Below are 9,364 nucleotides of genomic sequence, written 5' to 3'. Positions count from 1 at the left end.
ATGAAAAGCATAAACTATAAATGAAAAAATAATAAATTCAACTTAATCAAAATTTAAAACTTTCTCTTTCAAAAGACACAAGAAGACAGGCCACAAATATGGAGTAAATATTTGTAAAGCACATGTCTAATAAAGGACCGGTATCCAGAATACGTAAAGAATACTTAGAAATCAGTAATAAGAAGACGAAAAAGTCAATTTAAAAAATGGACAAAAGATTTGAACAGTTTACTATAGAAGAGATATAGATGGCAAAATGAACACAAAAATAATATTATTAATCATTAAGGATATTTAAATAAAACTCAATAAAATATCTTTTTTTACACTGTTTTAGTTTATTTGGGCTGCCATAACAAAGTACCACAGACTGGGTGTGTTTGGCAACAGAAGTTTATTTTCTCACAATTCTGGAGGCTGGAAGAACAGATCAACGTGTTGATATGGTTGGCTTCTTTCTGAGGTTTCTCCCCTTGGCTTATTGATGGCCATCTCCTCCCTGTGTCTTCACAAGGTTGTCCCTCTGTAACTGTTTATGTCCTAATCAACCTTCTCTTCTTTTTTTTCAATTTGAATACTTTAATAAAATGGTAGTTGTCTTTCTAACATATGCACACACCCTTGCACACTCCGAATGACCTGCCTGGGGGAAAAACATTAAGTATGCCTAAGGAGAAAATGAAAAACAAATTGCTATAGGATTTTTATTATTATAGGCAATTATGTCCACATGACTTACAAAGCTATTGCCAAATCCATCCAAGGAAGCAGAGTATGAAAAAGAGGGAAAATATTTTAAAAATTCAATGGTGGCGTAGCAGAGCTCTCAATATAAGAAAGTGACATAATGTGGACTTTTGCTGTGAATTTTCACTTTGCGAATATGGGGAGAGGTTAACCAATGGGCAGAAAATTAGAGAAGGTGATAGATAATAGGCTTTTTGCAGTCACTTTTTCTCATAGTATTATGCAAGATCATCAAGAAAATGCTTATTTATTCTTTGGAACTAGTTCTAGAACTTTTCCAATCGCAAGTCTTGCCCTCATCTGTTAAGGTAAAGTGACTCATCTGAGGAAGTCTTTAAAGATCTTAAGGCAGATGGTTCCTGCTCTCCTTAAATGAGCAGTGCATACTTGATCTTGCTTCACAAAACAAGGTTGAGTCTCACTTTCTATCTACCAATCTGATTAAGGCTGTTATTTTAACTTCCTCAATACAGGTGTGAATTTGCAGCACTGAATTAAATTCTGGGCAGATGATAGATCTATGCTCTGTAATCACTATCTAAGCACCAAATGTGCCTCCAGAATGACAAAGATTATTAACATCACAAAGTATGAATCCTGGAAGAACTTCCTCTTCTTCAACTCCTTTCAGTCTGATTTTGAGCTTTTCACCTGGGGCTACAGTATCAGCTTCTATAACATTGGAAAGTGTTCCAAGACCTTCCACATTGCGCTTTTTTGGCATCATCACAAGCTGCTGGCCTTTACAAACAGACTGCCTGATTCCAGCTTTCCCAGGACAACAGTGCCCACATCCTTGTACTTATCCAAAATTGGCAGCCTGACTGGTATAGCAACTGATCTATTGAAGTCTGACAAATTACCTAGATATAGAATAAATGGTAATCCAATGTACTAAGTGCAGAAATTCAATTGCTCTTTGAAATGTTCTGCAGGTAGTCCTGAGCTGGCATAAAGTGAATGAAGTTTTTGGAATTGAAGCCAACTTTTTTCAAAATGGCACTAGTTTTTCTTTATATTCTTCGTATCTCTCATTGCTCCAATTTGCTGTTGAATCATTCATCTTATTAATAAGCAGAATTAAGTGTTTCACACTTGCTGTCTTTGCCAACATTGCACGTTCTCTTGTTTGTCCTTTTATCAAATCCAATTTCAAGCTCTCTTCTCCTGGCTGAGATTACCAGCTCAGCCAAATCAGCTTGAGAGACACCACCAATCGTATTTGGGATGAAGCTCCTGTGACCAGAGGCATCTAGAACTATAAAATACTTCTTTTCAGTTTCAAAATAGGCAAAATCCGCTTCTATTGTTTTATCCTTGTCTCAATTTTCCTAACTTGTGTCTAAGATTCAAGACAAGTACCAAGTTTCTCTGTTTTTTTTTTCTTTAACTTCTTTTTCATACATTTCAAGTGCCCTGTTTTCACCCATTTCAGTCAAATACACATTTGTCTTCCAGTGGTTGACTTGCCAGCATCGACATGCACAATGTAACTGCATTTTCTTTTGAGAAAAGACCTCTCTCTGTTACCCAGGCTGGACTGCTGTGGTGTGAGTGGCTTAACGTAACCTTGAACTCCTGAGCTCATATGATCTTCCCAACTCAACCTTTGGAGTAGCTGGGTCTACTGGTGCACACCACCATGCGCCCTGCACTGGCATTTTTTATTTTTAAGTGATGGGGTCTTGCTATGTTGCCCAGGGTGTTGCTCTTGAACTCCTGGCCTCAAGCAATCCTCTCACCGTAGCCTCCCAAAGTGCTGGGATTACAGGCGTGAGTGCCTTTTAGGAGTGCCTGGTGGCATAACCACAGATTTAGGTTTTGGCATTTCATCTTCCTCCTTCATCATTTCCTGGGTACTTTTCTCTGGTGGCTTACATCTCCCCAGGAGCCATCTCTGCTTCACTTATTTCTTCTACATGCTTCCGTAATCTTCTCTTCTTATGAGGAGACCAGTCATTTTGGATTAGGACTCTCACTAATAACTTCATTTTAACTTGATTACCTCTGTAAAGACCCTATCACCAAATAAGATCACACTCTGAGGTACTGGGTGTTAGGACTTCAACATATGAGTTTTGGAGGGATACCATTCAGCCCATAACACAGACTTACTAGAATGACAAAAAAAAAAAAAAAAAAAAAACTTTTAATGGACATATAAAGTGCTAGTGAGGATGTGGAAGACAAGGATACTCATTCACTGCTAGTGGTGATACACAATGGTTTGCCCACTTTAGAAAACATGCACTTACCATATGAGCCAGAAATATCACTCTTAGGTATTTACACAAGAGAATTAAAACATATATTCCCACAGATACTGTATACAATTGTTTATAGCAGTTATATTCATAATAGCCCAAAACTGCAAACAACCAGAATATCCATCAACTGATGAACGAATAAATTGTTGTATGTCTATGTAAGAAATACTACCCATAAATAAAACAGGAATGAACTACCGATCAATTCAACAGGATGTTTAGACTTCAAAAGCATTATGTAACATGAAAGAAGCCAGATACAAAAACGGTACAATGTAGAAGACTCTCTGGAAAAGGAAAAGTTCTGGTTCTCGTCAGCACTGATTGGTATAATCTTAGTTGCTCTTTATTATATGGAGAAGACTCTTTTCATTATTTTTGTTAGATTTGTAAAAACTAAAGGGAAAAAACTATAGGGAGAGAAATCGGGTCACTAATTGCCAGGAGTGGGGCGAGGGGCAGGAAACTGATTGAAAAGAGGAACAGGGAGACTTCTTGAGGTTAGGGAAATATTCTTTATCTTGATTGTGGTACTGGTTAGAGAACTACATACATTTGTCAAAACTCATTAAACTGTATTCTTTAAAAGGATGTATTTGACTATGTGTAAATTTTGTTAAAGTAAGCTTGACTTTTAAAAAGTATTAAAAATAGTAGTCTTAAATGAAGACCATGGAATTGCTGCAACAGATAATATTAAATCAACATTTTCAAAAATAGAAGGTATGGTCAATCACTATGTCCTAACCAAAAATATTATTGATAATAACATTTTAATTCATCTGTTTTCAATTTCTCTTATGTGTATGCCTATATAGTATATATTATCATGTAATATATTAACACACAAGTACATGTGTATAATTTACACATAAATAACTGGATATGTAAAGGATATGCATGCAAAAATTTTGTATAAACGTAAGGCATGCACACTCAGATATTTTGGATATCTCTCATAGTTACTTTCAATTTTCTTTATTTTAATAAATAATTCTCAAACTAATATCTCTGTGCTTGGAGGTTTTATTGTCATTTTGGATTTTTTTTAAAGAAAGAATGACAAAATTTGAATTAATGTGTCAAAGTTTTAAAAATCTGTCTCATGAAATATATAGATTCAATTATTTTTCAAAGTTCTTGAACCAGTTTACCTTGACACAAACAATTAATGAAAGTGCCTGTTTCATCATACTCTTGTCAGCACTGATTGGCATAATCTTAGTTGTTCTTTATTATATTGTGAAAGAGTCTATTATTTTTGTTATATTTTTAAAAATAGTAAATTACTTTTAGCAACTGTCTTTTAGCAAACTATTAAAATCTTACAAATCTGGCTTTACCTATTGATACAGTATATTATGTGCATTGATTTTCTTACATTAAACCATCTTTACACTACTGAATAGAATACAATTTCAAATGCCTGCTGGCAAAGCTGGCCCAGTAATTTGTAGTTGATAATGGCTAATCACAGCCTTTGCAGGAAACTCCTAACTACCTCTCCTTCCAGAACCTAGACTTTTAATAAATTTGTTTCCTCATCCTTAGAGCTATTTACCTTCCGTCATTCTCTCAGACAGCTGCCTATATTTCTTCATAAAGTTATTATTTTTATAATAAGTCAGTTTCTTTACATTCTTGAAAACAGTTGCATGGTCTCCACATTTTGGATACTCTGAAAAGGATTTCACTGAGACTCTGTCCAGTGCAATCTTCCGGAATAGAACAACTTTCCCTTCCAAGATTTCAGGCCTTATACTTAAACCTTGAGCTTTTGTTGAGCCCTGTAAGTGTGGTGATCAACCACCTATTGAGTAATGCAGCCAAAATTACAGTTTATATCAAGGAGTCCAGAGATGCTATCTAAATATGCTTTATCATCCATTCTACCCATCTGAGGGGAGCCTTCATGTACACAACAGAAACAAATGGAGTATATATGACAGCATGAATTAACAATTCTTGGCCATTTTAAAGACTGAAAACAACAGCAGCACCAGAGAAATAAATTAAATAAACAAATAAATAAATAAGCAAACCAATAAGGCAAATCGTTTTCAGTACTAAACACTGAATAAATCTTAAGATCCTCAGACTGACATTTATCGAAACAGCTCTTTGAAGCCAACAACACAAAGCAGCCAATAGTGGTTAAACAATGCTTTTATTTCCCCAGGGTTGGAAATCTGGAATTCTCAATTCCGATTATATATCAAAACAATGTATACAGCTTTTACAGGTATACTCAGGCCCAACACTCAGGTGATCTCTTTAGTAAGTCTGGAATGAGGATTATGCATCTGTATTTTTAATAAGCTGCAGGTATGATTCTGATGCTTACCCAATATTTTAAATTATTGGTTTAAATTCTGGGGATCAGATGGGTTTGGGAAAACAATTCTTTCCAGAAAGCTTAATACAAAAAAATTTCTAAATTCTGAAAGTACCAGAGCTTTTAGTCAGCTAATCAATTTATGCCTTGATAAGACAAATAGACCCTTTTGCCAAGGATTAACAATCTTGAAATAATTCCCAGAGTTATTCTGTACAGGATAAACATATGTATTAGGTAACCTGAGGATCGGAGATTGTCTGCGGATATTATCTGTCCTGCCTGCCCTCTACTGGCATGAAGTTGGACAATTGACAGAATGTACGCTTAGCTTGACAAGGCAGTCATTCTCATGGAAGAAATGTTTTGGTTTATTTATGCAAGGCATAGTAGTATTTGGAAGGCCTAGAAATAACAATATAAAATGATTTGGAGATTCAGGATAGTGAAATAATCTCAAGTTTTATTAAACCCATCTGTTCAGCTGTGTACTTCTTCAAGTCAGAGATGCTTGACCACTGAAAAGCAGCCATATCTAAAACACCTAAGTAGGACAGAACCAGCCAAGTTGGACCCAAAGAGGAAGCAGCAGACCCTGTTGGCCAATTAATTCTGGAAAATCAAGACGAGAGGGAGGCATTGGCAAGGCAAGAACTTGAGGAGGAAAGTTATCTGTCTATTGATAGAAGAGAGGGGGAGTCTTTTTTAAGGGCACTGTAATCAAACTTTCAGCATTATGGAGATAGAAGATGGCAGTATCCAAGAAGAAAAAGACTACTGGCTCTGTTGAAAGAACTACTGTATGTGGAATGCAAGTCAGTGGAAGACAGTGTAAAAAAGAGACTTGGTCCCAGCAGACAAGTGACACGGTTACCAGGGTCCTGATGGGCCTTAGGTATCTGGACATATTCCTCTCCTGCATTTTGCCTTCCTTAACAAGCTGACCCAAGTCATGTAACAGGTAGGGCAGGGCTCTCCTAACTTAGCTGACCAGGCTGAATTGCTAACCATAAAAGAAAGCATCTGATCATTTATCTCTTTGAGGGACAGATGCCTTCTGAGGTTGCTGAAGCAAGACTCTAGCATTCCCAACAAAATCCTGGGACCATTTTTGTTTTCTTAGGCAGCATATCCAGCTGCCAGAAGACAGGATGGACTCCAGCCCTGACCTTCCATTGACTTTTTACTCATTATAATCTCACTGAAATACTAAAATCTCCACTGACAGTGAGGCTTATCCCCCATTTTCTAGTCATGTGATACATGTTAGAGCATGATGCCCCACTGTGCAAGTGTATACAAAAACCCAGCCAAATATTGCTTGTACATCATTCCTTTTCCCACATCACCTTCCTTAAAATGACAAGAACTGAGCCCCTTGGGGAGCTAGTACCAGGATTCCTTTCCTGTGTGCTGCTTCCTTGTATGTCTGAGTCACAAACCTATTAAATCTTGGCTGAGAAAAAATTCTGTTTATCCTGGTGTTAATTTCTACTTATACAAGAGCCAACAAATGTGGGGTCCGGGATGCAGTAACAGCCTTGGTGACTCTGCTGGAGCCCATAAATGAGGATATTTCCCTGAGGAGAAGCACCGGAGAGCCAGCAAGACCTCCAGAATGTGACCCTGTGATAGATGAAACGGCCACTTGAAATATTTGCTTCAGTGTCTCTGCAGTCACTGAGTTCTCCCTTGGCCCAAGGTACTCTTGTTCTCCTTCTGAACCCTGCTCCTCATTTTCTTTTCCCTCCTGATTGGCTTAGGGATTTCTGGAGTAAGGGATCCTAGTCCCCTCTGTGCTAGGTTTTAAGAACCCTCTGACTGGCTGACATCAGATTCTGAGTAATTTCCAAGAAACCTGCTAGACTGGTTGAAGAGGTAGGCAGTCAGGCTTGACCAGCCCAAAGAACAATGGCTGGGATGAGTCCTGCTGCATGCCCAGCTTCTCTGGGCTCTTTATTTCTCTCTTCATTTTTTTTTTCTTTCTTTTTTCCCTTCCCCATCTCTTTCCCCATCTTCCGACTTTATTCCTCTGATTATCTCAGAGAGCCACCTACAGTCTTATTCATCTCAGCCAAAAGTACCCTTAACTTCCTCTGGCTGGAAAGAGTTCACCTTGACTTGTGACTTGCAAAGGTGGGAGGGACTCATCTGACATTGTGAAGGTCTAGGATGCTGAGGATTTCCCTGATAGGAGACTAGTAAGAGTAGTGACGACATTGACTCTGCACTGTGCAGTGGCTGGAAGCCTCACAAGCTTCCTTTCCTTGCCTTGTCTTTTTTTTTCCCTTCCTTTCTCTCTCACACCCACCCTCTTTCAACCTGGCTCATTTGCAGAGAACTATCAGAAATTTCATATTCTCCTATTTTCTTCCTGAAATGAAAGAAAAGGTTTTCTCCCTATACTTCCTCCTTGCCTTCACTCCACTGTCCAGTGAGACTCGAGTGCTCTCCCTTTTGTCTGCCCTGGGGAGTACCTCCCAGGCAGAACACTGGAACCATTTTCTTTTTTATAGGAAACTCTCCACTCTCATTGCTTCTGATTGGGAAAACTTTGTCCAATTGAACTCCTCACCAAAATACTGATCTTTCGATATTTCACTCCCTCTTTATTTTACTCTGAGATTCAAGAGCTCCCACTCCATGATCTTTTTGATATCCCTAATTTCCCCCATCACTTCCTCCTTCAAGTTTGGCCCATTCTGGCCTGGGCAAAGGTAGAGCAGTTATAATTGTCTGAGCTCAGTCCTTCGGCTTTCACCCCTCCTCCTGACTGTTTGGCCTGTGTTCTAAATGAGGTAAAAGCAGTTTTGAGTAATGGGGGCCTTCTTCCTCAAGAGTGGAGGAATTATCTTGGCACCTACTACTGCCCATCTTCAACACAAAAGTGCACTGTACACCTGTGGCCTGTACAATACAAGTGCACTCTTTCAACTACACACACCATGGGCATTCCTGGCCTTGCAGTCACATGTAGGGCACCCATTCCTTAGCAGCTAGTGTGAAACAACTATGTCTGTTATTTCTGTTTTCCTCTCTGATCCCTGAGAACAAGGATTCCTCCATCCAAGGGAATCCTGGGCTGACTACTGGGCTTAAAGGGTCTCAAATTACATCAAGACTAATTCCCTGGGGCTTTTCTCTATACCAGGATCTTTAATCAAAGGTAACAGAAGAGGCAGGATTAGACATGGGCAATGATCTCAGTGTTCCCCATGACTCTCTTCCAGGATACATTCTCTCCAACTGGGGGAAATTTAAGCTAGAAGACCTAAAGAAAAAGAAAGTAATCTCCCTTTGTAACAACACCTGGCCCCAGAACCCATTGGGAGATTAGGAGCAATGAACATTACATGAGTCTCTTAGGTATAATGCTACATTACAGCTAAACTTGTTTTATAAGCAGTCACAGAGGTGGGAAGAAATCTCTTATGTGCAAACTTTTATGAAGTTGGATCAAGATACTGGGTTATTGGACTCATGTCACATATGCATGGCATCTACCATTCCCAACTTATTGCCTGGGGTTAAGAAGCAAGTGCCAGACCTACCCATTGATCCACTATTACAGTCACCACCTAATCTTCCTGACCCCAGGCCTGATACACAGTAACCCTCCACCCTTCTTTCAGGTTCAAGGCCTCCTTTGGCCCCTGAATCTCCACCGTACCTGGATCAGGCCCATAGAGAACTAGAGGTTTTAAGGCCAGAGCCCTATCCACTATCCCCATGGGGGTCTGATTAAATTCTAAGCTGGCACCTACTTTTACCTCACTCCCTAGTCCAGGGCCTCTGTCCCCTAAAGGAGATAGCAAATGGGTGGGGGGAATAATTCAGGTTCCCATCTCCTTCTCCATGGCAGATCTGAGAGTATATAAAGAAAAGTTTAGCCAGTTCTCAGAGGACCCCAATAAGTTCAGGGAGGAATTTATAAAACTATGTCTGAGGTTCACCCTAACCTGTTAGGACGTAATGGTGATTTTAGACAATTTTGCCACCCCAGATGAAAAGGTCC

General features: G+C 38.9%; 1 pseudogene; it reads right to left on the bottom strand.

The window, feature by feature from the left end:
• Positions 1 to 990: 990 nt before the first annotated feature.
• Positions 991 to 9,080, bottom strand: LOC105555439 (annotated as a pseudogene).
• Positions 9,081 to 9,364: the final 284 nt, after the last annotated feature.

The sequence above is a fragment of the Mandrillus leucophaeus genome, unplaced genomic scaffold (assembly GCF_000951045.1).
Source record: "Mandrillus leucophaeus isolate KB7577 unplaced genomic scaffold, Mleu.le_1.0 Scaffold685, whole genome shotgun sequence".
Taxonomy (NCBI): Eukaryota; Metazoa; Chordata; class Mammalia; order Primates; family Cercopithecidae; genus Mandrillus; species Mandrillus leucophaeus.
This window is presented reverse-complemented; position numbering and strand designations above follow the sequence as displayed.